We start from the raw sequence: 14,116 nt of genomic DNA, 5'->3' as shown, positions 1-14,116 counted from the left end.
AAGGATCTCTGTGGACTCAGAAAACCCAGAAAAGCACATATTAACATTATTTGTATTTAATTTTTGTTATTTTATTAACGTATTTCATAATTACATTTTAATCTATAACACTTAGGAGCATGTGGGCTGTGTGTTTGATGCCTCTGTATTACATCAGGTAGCCTTTCATGTTGAGGGAGAGAGAGAAAGAAAGAGAGAGGGAATGTGAGGGAGGAAGATTCAGTGAAAACTTCATGAAGGAGGTAGCATTTCAACTGGGAAATGAAGAATAATTCAATTAAGAAAACAAAGACAAAAATGAAACTGTCCCTGCCTTCAATGAGTTTACTGTCTACTGGTGGGGGTGGGGATAGGATGAGACATGTAGAACATAATCAGATAAATATTATCATGTATATGAAATAAGTACAAAGTAGGGGAAGAGCAATAGCAAGTAGCGGAATCAGGATAGGCTTAAGTCAAAGATGGCATTTGAGTTTCAACTAGAAGGGATCATAAGAGTCAAAGGTAGGGTAGTTGAATTCCTTTGAGAAAATTCTGTGCAAACACACAGAGGTGAAAGATGAATTAGGATGTATGAGAAGCAATAAGGAGGCCTATTGGGCTGGAATGCTGAGCACAGAAGAATGATGTGCAAGAAACCTGAAAAAATTAGAATTACAATTATGTTTAATTTAATTACTTTAAATGCCTTAAAGAATGCCATAAAGAAAGGTGTATGGTTTTTCTTTCCTAGAGAAAAAAGGAAATCATTAGAAGCTTCTGGAAAAAGGAAAGTGGTATGTTAAGTAGAATTTAATAAAGCAGAAATTTAAGGAGAATTAATTCCAGGAAGAGGGAAAAGCATAAGTAAATATCTGCAGGGAGGGAAGCTTGATTTATGTTGGGTAACAGTAAGTAGTTTAATTTGGTTGAAGTGTAAAGTATAAATAGGGGTCTAGTAGGAGATATATCTCAAAAACATGTTGGGTTCATGCTATAGAGGACCATCAATGCTAGACTGAGGAATTTTGAACCATTATTGAGGCAGTGGAATTTCCTTAACTCTATTAGGTCTGTTTCTTAATGTCTAAAATGAAATGGTTGCACTGCATTCTCCTTATGGTCTTTTCCAGACCTAGAATTCTTTTTTCAGGTTCTCTGCTCCAAAATTCTTCCTAGGTCTCAAGTCTTTTGTCATCATTTCTCCTTTAGTTTTTCTTAGTAACACACGTCCATCCTGCCCTGAAGCACTCTCTCCTTTCACTTTCTGCCCACTCATTTCTAGCTATTGCTTTAAATATAAATTTGCAGTCAAAATTACTAAACAAATTTGCATTAAAATTGTTCTTGTTTCAGCCAAATAGGATACCCACAAGATAAATATATATGAGTGAAAAGGAGGAGAGGAGATTCTTAGGGAATATAGTTTTTAAAAGAGAGTTTTGTTTTTAGAAAAGTTCCTGTCTGCTATAAAAAGGAATTTAGTATCTCGTCAGTCTTTTGTGCCTCAATGTTTAAAGAGTATTTAATGGGATTCTAGCCAGGATGGCTATCTGAATCTCCCTTGCTTGCAGATAGCTTAAATATCACATACATCTCCAGCAAAAAAAAAAATAACAAAAAACTAAAAACTAAAAACCACCCCAGACCAAATAATGATCAAGAAATCTAATGAGAAACCATGGTGGGTGATTTTCAATCCATAATTGTACAAAAAGTCAGCCAGAGGCCCACAAACAATAGGAAAGTGGCTCAACAAAAAAGCTAGCACTAGTACAACAAACAAGATTGGTAGTCTATCAGCACTATGAGAGGTTGACCAGAAATGCATGTAAGCCTCTTTATCTGAAAGCAGTCAGAGCAGAAGACTCTGAGATAGTTCCAGAATGGTAGAAAATCTACAGTGTTGACCTTGGAAGGGAACATAAGCATCAACACTATGTCAGGTTACCCCAGTGCCACAATCTCTGAGGTGCCATTTAGGGCACTGAAGATCTAGCACTCTAAACCACAGAGATCCATGGGAGCTTAACCCTAAGTAATGGAAGTCAGCCTAGGAGTCCAGGTGGTCCATATCTAGAAGCAGAGAAGACCACTTTACCACAAACTGCACAAGAAGGTGAAGTGCGATTCTGGAATAAAGCTTCCATTCAAGAACTAAGATTGGAGAGATAAGCAAGTCAAAGAAGATAACAACCATTTTAAAGAAAATAGAATAGTTCCAAAGATATCAAAAATCCAACTTACAAGGAGAAAGTAATTCCATAAAAACTATAAACAGAAACTCAAAGAAAAAATGTTATTTCCATAAGGACTAGATGAAAACCTAAAAGAAATGAAGCAAAAGATAAATAAATTAGAGCTCTTGAGGAAATAATTGGAAGGAGAATAAATAGCCTAGAACAAAAGTTGTAAATTTCCCCTAATTATGGACACCCAACAAAATAGAATTGACAAAACAGAAACCAATGACTCTATGAGACAGCAAGAAGCAATAGAACAAAATCAAAAGTTTGAAAAAAAAAAAAGAAGAAAATATAACAAATTTGCTATATTTTTTAACTGACCAGAAAAACATATGATAAAAAGATCACAGAAGATTCACTGGGCTTTCTGAAAACCATGATTTTTTTTCAATTTTAAATCCTGGATACTATTTCAAAAAATTATAGACAAAAATTATTTAGATATATTTGAACCAAAGGGCAAAATGTAAAAAGAAAAATTCCATCTCCTGATCGCCTCCTGAAAGAAAGGCCAAAAAGAAAAATCACAGGAATGCCATAGCCAAAATCCAGAACTCAAGTGTCAAAGAAAACATACTGCAAGCATCCAGAAAGGAGCTCAATCATCAAGGAATAAGTCAAGATCACTCAATATATCACAGTTTCTATATAAATGAGAAGAGATCTTGAAAGACAATATTCTAAAAAGCAAAAGATATAGGCTTATAAACAAATAACTTTCCCTTCAAAGTATGTATGATCATACAGAAGGAAAAGGAATACTTAATATAATGGATCAATTCCAAGGTTTATATAATTTATTTTATATGGATGTTAGGTTATTTAGTTAGAAAATTGGGTTTTAATGAGTATAAGGAGGATTAGAGTAGACCTGGTTTTCCAGGAAGAAAAGAGACTCCGTGAGGCGTCAGAAAAGTGGGTGTGTTATTAGAAATCCCCTTAAATTTAGGGACCCCTACCTATTATATCCTACAACCCTTTAAATCCTATAACTTATTAAAATTGGTTAAATTTTTATACCAGTCTCCTCAGCTAAACTGATAATTGCAAATGGCCCTGAAGTCATGGCCTAAACAGCCAGGTGGCCTCTTCTTATAAACAACAACAGATAACAGGGACTTTTGGATACAGTTACCAAAAGTATCCTTACAACAGCTAGGAAGTATCTGAGACCATATTTGAATCCAGGTCCTCCCACCTTTACACCTGGCTCTCAATCCACTGAACACCTAATTGTCCCCTAAAACATTAATTTCAAACAAAAATAATGGCATGTATTTTAATTCTTCCAAGAAGGCAAAACCTCTAGGACAAATTTTAATTACTAACATTCTAATCACACAGTTTTAAAATACATTTAAAACAAATGCATTTGGGATTTTTTTTTCCTTTCAATATTAGTTTTCTTATAATATTCTGGTTTCAAAATGTGCACTGTCTGACAAAACAGCACCCAGACCAAAAGCAGTAACTGTGATAAGGAATTTCACTCATGGATAATCTTTGATCATTGACAGATTTTTTTTTTATATACTCAGCATAACACATTGTTCTGATTTTATACATATTTTAAAAATAACATTTGTAAGAAATTTATAAGAAAATAGCTTAGCAGGGACCATTCTCCTGAGTATATCACTTGTACTTTGTCAGTCAGATGGACAAATCTCTGATCAGAATACAAAGCACTTCCACTCCCTCACATGTTCTTTATTTTTTTTTAGCTAACATTTTAAATGGCATTATAGTTTGAAAAGCACTTTATATACATTCTATCTTCATTTGAATCTCTCACAACAGTAGGTACTATAGTTCCATTATTCCCATTTTACAGATGAGGAAACTGAGTCCCAGGGAGGCAAAGTTACTTGCCCACGGTCACTCAGTAAATTTCAGATGTAATATTTGACTTCTGGTCTAGTGGACTTCAAGTCCAGCATTCCATACATAGTTAGGCCACCACACTATCTCCATTGCTCCCAACATTCTAATTTATAGGTGTAGCCCAGTATCCACACTGGAATCCGTTAGGCTGGCTTATGTAATTAGTGAGGCTTGCTTTGATCAAAAATCTTTTTAAGGCTAAAAAAAGGACATAAGAATAGAGTTGGAAAGAAGTTAGTTTGTAGCATAGATTCAATTTATTTGAAATATAACGGTTGTAATCTAGTCCATTCTGTCTCTGATATTTCTTCACCTAAGGCAAGGACAGAAGCAAGAACATATGGCTTCATGTTGACCTTCAAGGAGAGAGCAAGCTGTTGGGCACTAGCTCACTAGTTCTTTCTATTTCTCTCTCTCTCTCTCTCTCTCTCTCTCTCTCTCTCTCTTTCTCTCTCTCTCTCTCTCCCCACACCCAGAAACTTAAAACAGGTGTTGCCTCTTCCCTTGCAACTAGACAAGACAGACAGGCAGACAGATTCACTCTGTCCTTTTGAATGCACACCTTGTTCCAGCTCAGTAGCCAAATAAGAACACATCTCTTCACCTCATCGTTAGAAAAGCAATAGCTGAAAACTACTTTTGCACGCTCTGAAGCTAATCTGTGAAATGCAGCATGCTCTTAAGAGCTAGACTTGGTCAGTTTTCTGTTACACGAAGACGATTCCCGCTGATATTCTGTAAATACATAAAGGCATTTATTTGGGGAAATGTTTTTGTGAAATTCATCATCATACTACTTGACTTTAGGGGCACCTCTAAAATGTCCCAATTCAAGTATGAGTTACCTCATCCATGTTTCATTTAAATAATCTCTTATATGGTTTCTCCATTTTCTCTGACTCTAGTTTTTCTTTGCTTCTATTCAATTAATAAATATTTGAGCAAAAAGTATATATCTATGAAGCATCATTTTATCACATCCTTTCTCTGCTCAAGGGTATTCTATGATGAATTCCCATCCATCTCTATCAAGTCCAAATTCCTCTAGAGTTCTAGCTTTTAAGGTTTGTAGTAACCTTGCTACCTCCTACCTTTTTTTTGTCTTTTTTTTTTTTTGTCTTCAGTCACCAGTATCTACCATCTAATCTAATCTGGGTATAATAATAAAAATAATATATATGTACATATATGTATAATATGCTCAACTCTAACTCCATTATCTATATGTGTGTTTTTCTTCCTATCTAAACTTTCCTTTGCCAGTCTATACTACCTTCACAAATTAATTGAATTTGACAGATATACAGAATACATCCACTATGTGCAGAGCACTCTGACAAGGTCATGGGAAGATAAAAAGTTTAGATAAGACAGAAACTTTGTAGTTCTGCAAACAAAAATTTGCCTGTAAAGGACCCTCACCCTCCTAATTGCAGTATCTGACTATTTTCATCGTCTGAATAATTTTGACCTCACAGATTTTAGGTGTTACTGATATATAGAGAACCAAGTCAAATTTATAATATAAAGCATTTTCCATTGATAAATAGTCAAAGGATATGACCAGGAAGTTCTGAGACAAAGTAATTAAAGTGCTCCATAGTTGTTCAAAAAATGCTCTAATTGGGGGCAGCTGGGTAGCTCAGTGGATTGAGAGCCAGACCTAGAGATGGGAGGTCCTAGGTTCAAATCTGACCTCAGACACTTCCCAGCTGTGTGACCCTGGGCAAGTCACTTGACGCCCATTGCCCACCCTTACCACTCTTCTGCCTTGGAGCCAATACACAGTATTGACTCCAAGACGGAAGGTAAGGGTTTTAAATAAATAAATAAATAAACGAACAAACAAACAAATAAATAAATAAATGAGCACATAAATAAATAAATAAATAAATGAATAGGTGACTGACCTGGAAAATAGATCCAGGAGAGACAATTTAAGAATTATTGGACTATCTGAAAGTCATGACCCAAAAAAAAAATCCTAGACATTATATTACAGTGCATTCATTCATAAAAGTCTTCCTAGGATTCCCTGAAATTATTCCCCGTCATTTCTTAAACAAAACAGGGTTCCATTAATTTCATGTACCATAATTTTATCAGGCATTCCCTCATTAATGGACACTCCTTACTTCCCAATCCTTTCCTATTACAAAAAGGGATGCTATAAATATTTTTGTTCATATGGTTCCTTTTATTCTTTCTTCAGTGTCTTTGGAGATATATAGCCCTAAGGGTAGCATGACTAGGTCAAAGGGTAGAAACTGTTTAGTAACTTTCAAGGTATATTTACAAATTGCTTTCTGGAATAACTATTCAAATTCACAGCTTCACCAATGCACATTATGGTGCCTGTTTTCCTTCAGTGCCTCCAGTATTTTTCTTTTGCATTTTTTATAAACTTTACCACTCTAATAGACATGAAATATTCAGTAGAATAATTTATTCTATAACATCAATATTAGAAAAAAAAATAATAATTTTGATTACTTTTTTAAACTGATGAAGAATGAAATAAGTAGAAGCAGGAGAATAATTTACTCAACAACAACAGCATTGTCAAAACAAACAATTGTAAAAATTCTATGATAACTCTAGTCCAACTATCAATAATATGGAATTAGTTCTTAATCAATGATATATGTAAAACCCAGTGGAATTGTGCGTTGTCTATGGAGGGGGTTGGGGGAGAGGGAAAGAACATGAAACATAACTATGGGAAAATATTCAAAAAAATTTTTAAATGGATAAAAAATATTCTAAGGGCAGCTAGGTGGTGGGATAGATAGACCACCAGAACTGGAGTCTGGAATACTCCCCTGCATAAGTTTAAATCAACCTCAGACACTTACTAGCTGAGTGACCCTGGGAATGTCATTTAACTCTGTTTGCCTTAGGTTTCCTAGTCTGTAAAATGGCCTAGAGAAGGAAATGGTAAACCATTTCTAATATCTTTGCCAAGAAAACCTCATATGGGTCACAAATAGTTGGATATGACTGGAAAAAAATGATTGAATACAAACTCTGATCAATAAAATTACTGTCTATGATTCCAATGATGAAGCATGTTATCCAACTCTTGATAGAGTTGAGGGTCTCAAGATATAAAATGAGACATTAAAAAAAAAAAAAAAACCTTACCTTCCATCTTAGAATTAACACTGTGTATTGGTCCCAAGTCAGAAGAGCAGTAAGGGCTAGGCTATAGGGGTCAAGTGACTTGCCCAGGGTCAGACAACTAGGAAGTGTCTGAGACCAGATTTAAATCTAGGACCTCCTGTCTCTAGGTCTGGCTCTCAATCCACTGAACCACCCAGCTGCTCTGAGACATATGTTTTGGGACAAAGCCAGTGATGGAATCTGTTAGACTTTAGCCTGTATAGTTATTGCAAGGATTTTCTTTTTCTCAATAAGGTGGCAGGTAGAAGGAGACAAAATAGATTGCTGTTCATTTTATTAAAAACTAAATTGGTTAGTGAATTCCTTGTCATCTCTTCAGTTAAATCCAGTTTTTTCCTCCTTATTGGAATTGTTTCCCTTTCCATCTTCAGAATTTCAATCTTGAGCATATCCTGTGCCTCCTAGACTGACTTCCTCTGTAGCATTTTATTCCTTAGGATTCTACCTATATTTCCTCTGAGTCCTTTGAAATCTACTTTCCCAGAATCAATAGTGTGACAGAGTGTGGCTAGATTCCTTATTCTTCCCTCTCACAAACTCTAAGATGGAATGGTCACTTTATCCCCAGGATTCCCATCATTTCCACACTAAAAATCAGTTCTTTCCTTTCAGTGAAGATGAGATCCAGAACAGAGTTTCACCTTCTTGGTTTCTCTACCATTTGAAGAATGAAAATATCATTAAGGCAATAAAAAAGTTATTAGTTGCTCTTCTTTTGGCAGAGAGAGAGCTCTACCAGATGTCTTTATAATTGAAGTCCACATCTCTATTCTATCATGGCTCTGTGCCAGGTTTGTGATTTGTTTTCCAAAATACTGATCCATTTCTTCATTCCATCTAAGTGGTCTGTATTTTGTCCAATGAAAAAATAACTTCTGTTTCTCCCTCCATTGACCTTCACCTAAATACTTTCCATCATGTTTCTCCCCTTTGGATCCTGGATTTCTTTATACGAATATACCTTCTTATTATAATGTTAGGACAACTAGGTAGCACAATGAACAGAGTGCTAGACTTGGAGTCAGAATGGCTCATCTTCATGAGCTGAAATCTGACCTCGGACACTTGCTAGCTATGTAACCTTGGGCAAGTCACCTAACCCTGTTTGCCTCAGATTCCTTCATCTATAAAATGGGGACCCTGGAAAAAGAAATGGCAAACTATTCCAGTATCTCTGCCCAAAAAACTCTAAGTGGGATCACAAAGAGTTGGACCTGACTTAAAAATGACTAAAAACAAATTATAATATTATGGCAAACCCACCACCTTTTAATCTATCCTACTTCTTTTGAATCATATATAGCCATTCAGGTCTCTAAGTAACACAGTGGATAGCATTCCAGGGCTGAAATCAGGATGACTCATCTTCATGAGTTCAAATCTGTCCTGACTCTGGTAAGTCATTTAACTCTGGTTGCCCCTCAGTTTCTTACCTGTAAACTGAGCTGAAGAAGAAAATGGTAAATCATTCCAGTATCTTTGCTAAGAGAACCCCAAATGGGGAGTTAGACAACTGAAAAATGCCTTAATACCCTTTCATGGTCTAATTGTAGGTTTTAAATTATTTATGAGATTAAATTGTCTCCTTATATTAGGATCTCTATTTCCTTCTGTTTGTTACCTAAACTTGTGGATATTTAGGGAATTGTAGGGCTACTGATGGTGACATCAGATGCAGAGCTTTTTCTCTATAAAACAAGAGGAAGCCATCTTCAAATTGCATTTCTGTCAAAACTCATTCTGCATCCCTCAGATAAGTTAGTGCTTATATCAACATGGCAAAGGCTATGGAGGACCAGTAGGGAAGTATATCTCTCATCTGGAAGCATACAAGGGGGCGCTGGCAACTTCCAAGTCCTCTGAATTCATTATCTGTCCCAGATCTGGATGGCTGTAACATCCTTCAAAAAGCCCTATACATAAATTATGTGTTCAGCTTTGTTACTACCCACTTAGTGTTGAAGAGATAACACATGCCAGGAAGATATCCATTTAGAGAGCAATTGCTGCTAAATGTTGATGAATGGGTGGGAGAGTCTCAATAACTCCCACCTCTTGGAATTAGCCTTGCAAACCTGGGATTCTAGAGCAGTATAAATATGGAAAATAGAATTAAAACAAATACAAATTTAATCTAGCCACCTTTTCCAAAGCTACCTGCTATTCCATAGAGTACAATCTGGAAATTCACTTTTTTTTGGGTAGGTTTCTTTGAATTGTTATTGGCCTGATTCGTTTGTAAAAGGTTGATGCCCTCATGGAGCTTATGGTTAATTTGATTTGGGAACAAATATACAAATAATTAAAATATCAGATAATGTGTGATTAAGTGCCAACAAACAAAACAAAGGACTGTGTGAGATATGGAGAAGAATGTTACTCAGCTTTTAAGACCCAACTCAGGTCCCAATTCTTGCATGAAACCCAATCTGAATACTTAGGGACCAAGCCAAGCTCTCCTTTTCATGAAATTCTAGTAAGCATGTAGCCTTGAAGAAACAAGTGAGCCATTGCTATTATCTTCAAGTAATGAGATAGCATCCATAAGCTATGCACACTAGAAAGTCTCATAACTGATTTGATAGTCATACCTTATATGTTTTCATGACATTCTTTTATTGTTCCATGTCCTTTTTTCATCTTGTCTCCCCTAACTACGAGTGCATCATCCAGCACAGTATTGGGAACATGATAGGTACTTAGTGAATGATTGCTTGTCTGACTGAGTCATAAGCATTATAATTCATGCCAAGGCCAGCTTCATTTCTACTTCTTTTGTAAGCAGAGTTTGAGTTATTTTAGGAGTCAAAAAACATTTTCTTCACTCATTCTTGTAGCTTTAATCTCTGATGATTAAAATGCAAATCCTCTTAGAAGTAACATTTTTTAACTGTTATCAATCATTTATATTTCTGCCTGAATAAGTTCTGGAATCTTTCAAGTTATTAAGACCAGTTACATGTAAATCACTGCACTTTCTTTTATTTTTAAAAAATAGATTATACTGGGGGCAGCTGGGTGGTTCAGTGAATTGAGAGCCAGACCTAGAGATGAGAGGTCCTAGATTCAAATTTGAATTTGAACACTTTCTGGCTGTGTGACCCTGGGCAAGTCACTTAACCCCCATTGTCTAGCCCTTACCATTCTTCTGCTTTCAAACCAAAAGACCACATTGATTCTAGGATGAAAAGTAAGGGTTTTTTTTTTAATAGATTTTATTATTTTATTTTTATATCACCTTGGTTCCCCCTCTGTATCCTCCTCCCTCTCTCCCCCAGAGTTATCTCTTATAACTAAGAATTTTTTTAAAAGGAAAATTCAGCTAAAGACATCAATACATCAAAAAGTCTTACATTATATGCAATATTTCATACCACTGGATCTCTACAAAGGAGGTGGGGCAGATGTCTCCTCATTTCTCTTCTTCAGGCTGTTAGGAGGAAGATTACTTAAGTTAAGGCACCTTCCCTGGTTTTTCCCCATTATAAGGCCTAAATTCTCTATAATTTTATAATGTTCATTTTCTATTGTTTTATGATGGTGTAGTAGATAGAGCACTGGATTTGGTGTCAGGAAGGTTTAAGTTCAAATCTAACTTGATAGCTGTATGACTCAGGCCAAGCGATTTAACCTCTGTTTGCTTCAGTTTCCTCATCTGTAAAATGAGGATAATAATAGCACCTACCTCCCAAGCTTGTAGTGAGGATCAAATTAGATCATAATAGTAAAGAACTTAAAATAGTTTTGTTGTTCTTTAGTCATGGCTGCCTCTTTGTGAGGCCATTTAGGATTTTCTTAGAAAAGATACTGGAGTGGTTTGCCATTTTCTTCTCCTGCTCATTCAAGGGTCTTGGTAATCTTTCACCTCCTGCCGTGAGCTCTGGTGAGGTTCTTTTGAGGCTTCAGATTTCGGCTTCCTGATTTGGACCTTGGATTCTGGTGAAGATTCGGCTTTCTGCATTGGAGACTTGGATGCTTACCGGGTGAGACTCTTGCTTCCTTGGCATAAGAGAATGCCCTTTGCAGCCCAGCCTCTTGTTGAAACGCCTGGCTGGAGACACTCTCGTGGGCTAGTGAGATCGCATTCGTGGTCTGGAGGCACTTGGACCCAGATTTAGGGTATTTTTAGCTAGGCAGTATTTTCTACCCCCTTCCTACATTTCCCTCTCTTACTATCACTATTTTACTATAATAAAGCCATGAAAGCTACTAACAGTCACATGACTTAATATTCAATTATTTAAACAGCAATTACAATTTTTTAAATTGTCAAACCCATTTTAATTATTACACATTGATATTGTTAGAAACATCATATATGTTATTCTCTGTTTAATGACCTGCAACCTTCATTTAAGTCTTTCCATGTTTCTCTATATTCACAATGTTTGTTGTTGCCCATTTGTCCTCCAACACTACAGCCACCTGGTGAAACATTCATTTATCTTTCACCTCAACAGTGATTACAATAACATTCTAGTTGTCCTCCCTGCCTGTAGTCTTTCCCTATTCTAGTCTATCCTTTTCTCATCTGCCAAACTGATTTTCCTTTCCTGGAGATCTGAGAACTGACTCTCTCTCCTCTCCCTTCCATTCTCTCTCTGTCTGTCTGTTTGTCTGTCTGTCTCCCTCCCCTGTCTCTCTGTCTCTCTCTGTCTCTCTTCTATCTCTTTCTGTCTGTTTCTCTCTCCCCCCGCCCCTCTCTCTCACACACACACACACACACACACACACACACCATTTATTCTATTCCAATGACTCCCTGTTACCTCCAGGATCAAGTATAGAATCTTCTATTTGGCTTCTAAAGCCCTTCATAGCATGCCCCCTTTCTTACCTTTCCAGTCTTTGTACAATTTACTCCCACTCGAGGTACTCTGTAATCTAACGGCCTCCTTGATGTTCCATGCATGCCGTACTTCCTCTCCCAGCTCCAAGCATTTTTAGTGACTAGAGCCCATTAGTGGGATACACTTACTCCTCACCTGTGCCTCCTGGCTTCCCCAGCTCCCTTCAAGTCTCAGTGAAAATCTCACCTTCTGCTGGAAGGATTTTTCTAGTCTTCCTTTGTCTTAGTGCCTTCTGTCTGAAACGACCTCCAAGTTGTCCCGTCTATATCTTCTTTGTTTATAAATGTTTGTATGTTGTTTCCCTGCCTCAGACTATGATCTCTTTAAGAGCAGAGGCAGTTTTTTTTTTTTTTTTTTGTCATTCTTTTGTATCTCCAAGATTTAGCCCAGTGCCCGGGATATGGTAGGTGTTAACTGACTGACTCTACTTGTTAGTCACAAAATTACAATTCAGAGTTGCATGCAAGAGTATGTTGGAGCTAGCATTAATAGGCTTTTAGAAACACAGGTGTAGCCTATATCAGACTATTCACTGCCTTGGGGAGACGAGGAAGGGAGAAAGGGAGAAATCTGAATTCTAAAATGCTGAAAACAGTTGTCAAAAATTATTTCTATGTGTAACTGAAAAAATTTTTTAAAAACTGGGTGGGGTGGGGGGGAAATAGGCTTCCAGAGAGATGATCATTAAATTTTCAGTATGAATCTTTAAAAACCTGCAAACACCACAAATCTGGATTTGTTTTCTTATTTATTTCTAGATTTAAGAAAGTGTTAATAATTCAGGCCCAACTTAAAAGGATATGTGTACTTTCTTTTTTTTACATTTACCAGCATACTCCTATATTACTTTGTAAACCTTACTTGAGCTCAGCAGGAATACAGTAGAAGGCTCAGGGTACAAAGTCATCACCAGACTAGAGTCATGCTGATGAAAGACTAATAATAATAATGATAACTGGTACTTATATGGTGCTTTAAGGCTTGCAAATGCTTTATTTCCATTATCTCATTTGCACTGCATAACATTCCTGATTGCAGGAGATATTAGAAGTCATCTAATCAAACCTCCACTTGAATTCTTGAAACAGGAATTCCCTATAAAATATATCAGTCCAATGACTATCTGCCTTTGCTTGAAGATCTCCAGTGAATCATGAGGAGCCAGTAACTTCCATTCTGCTTCTGAACAACTCAAAATGCTGGGAAGCTTTTCCTTAGGTCAAACTTGCCTTAGCCTTTCTAAAACTTCTATGCATTGCTCAAAACAAAGCAATCCCTCTTCCAAGAAACAAGTCTAAAAACACATGAAACCAGTAAGCATATCATCCTAATTTCTCTTCTCCAAGTCAGATATCCTTGGATGGCATGGTCTTTAGACTACAGAATTGTGTCTTAAAAAGATAGCTTTAGAGATACTTCCACCCATTTATTAAGTATCTATTCCATATGCTGTTGGCATTTTCATAAATCATTTAGTTCTCCTTTCTATTGGGGTGATTCAGAAACTTTATTATGAAGGACTTTTAATCTGCCAACTCCTTATGAACCTTGATTCACTTAATTAGAAAACAATAAATAATCCATATTTTCAGCCAACCAGTCCCCTTTAAAACAAAAAGAGCAGAGTCTCTTTTTCAAAAGGAAAATGACATGAGGATAGAGATCATTGCTAACTAGGAAAGGTTAGGAGGAACAGAAGAAGCATTTATTGCCTACTGTGTGCTAGGCCTTTACAAATATCTTATTTGATAGTGTAAGCTAGGCCTATTCTTGTTAATTCAGGTGCAGTGTTAGAATGAAATGAGGTAGGACAGTGAGGTGACAGTGGATAGAGTCAGGTCTAGAAATAGGAGGTCCAATATTTAATATACATTCTAAAACTGGAGGTAAAGGAGAAGAAAGGAAGGAAGGAAAGAAGGAAGGAAGGAAGGAAGGAAGGAAGGAAGGAAGGAAGGAAGGAAGGAAGGAAGG

Source organism: Gracilinanus agilis, chromosome 1, assembly GCF_016433145.1.
Source record: "Gracilinanus agilis isolate LMUSP501 chromosome 1, AgileGrace, whole genome shotgun sequence".
NCBI classification, from domain to species: Eukaryota; Metazoa; Chordata; class Mammalia; order Didelphimorphia; family Didelphidae; genus Gracilinanus; species Gracilinanus agilis.
Note: the sequence above shows the minus strand (reverse complement) of the source record.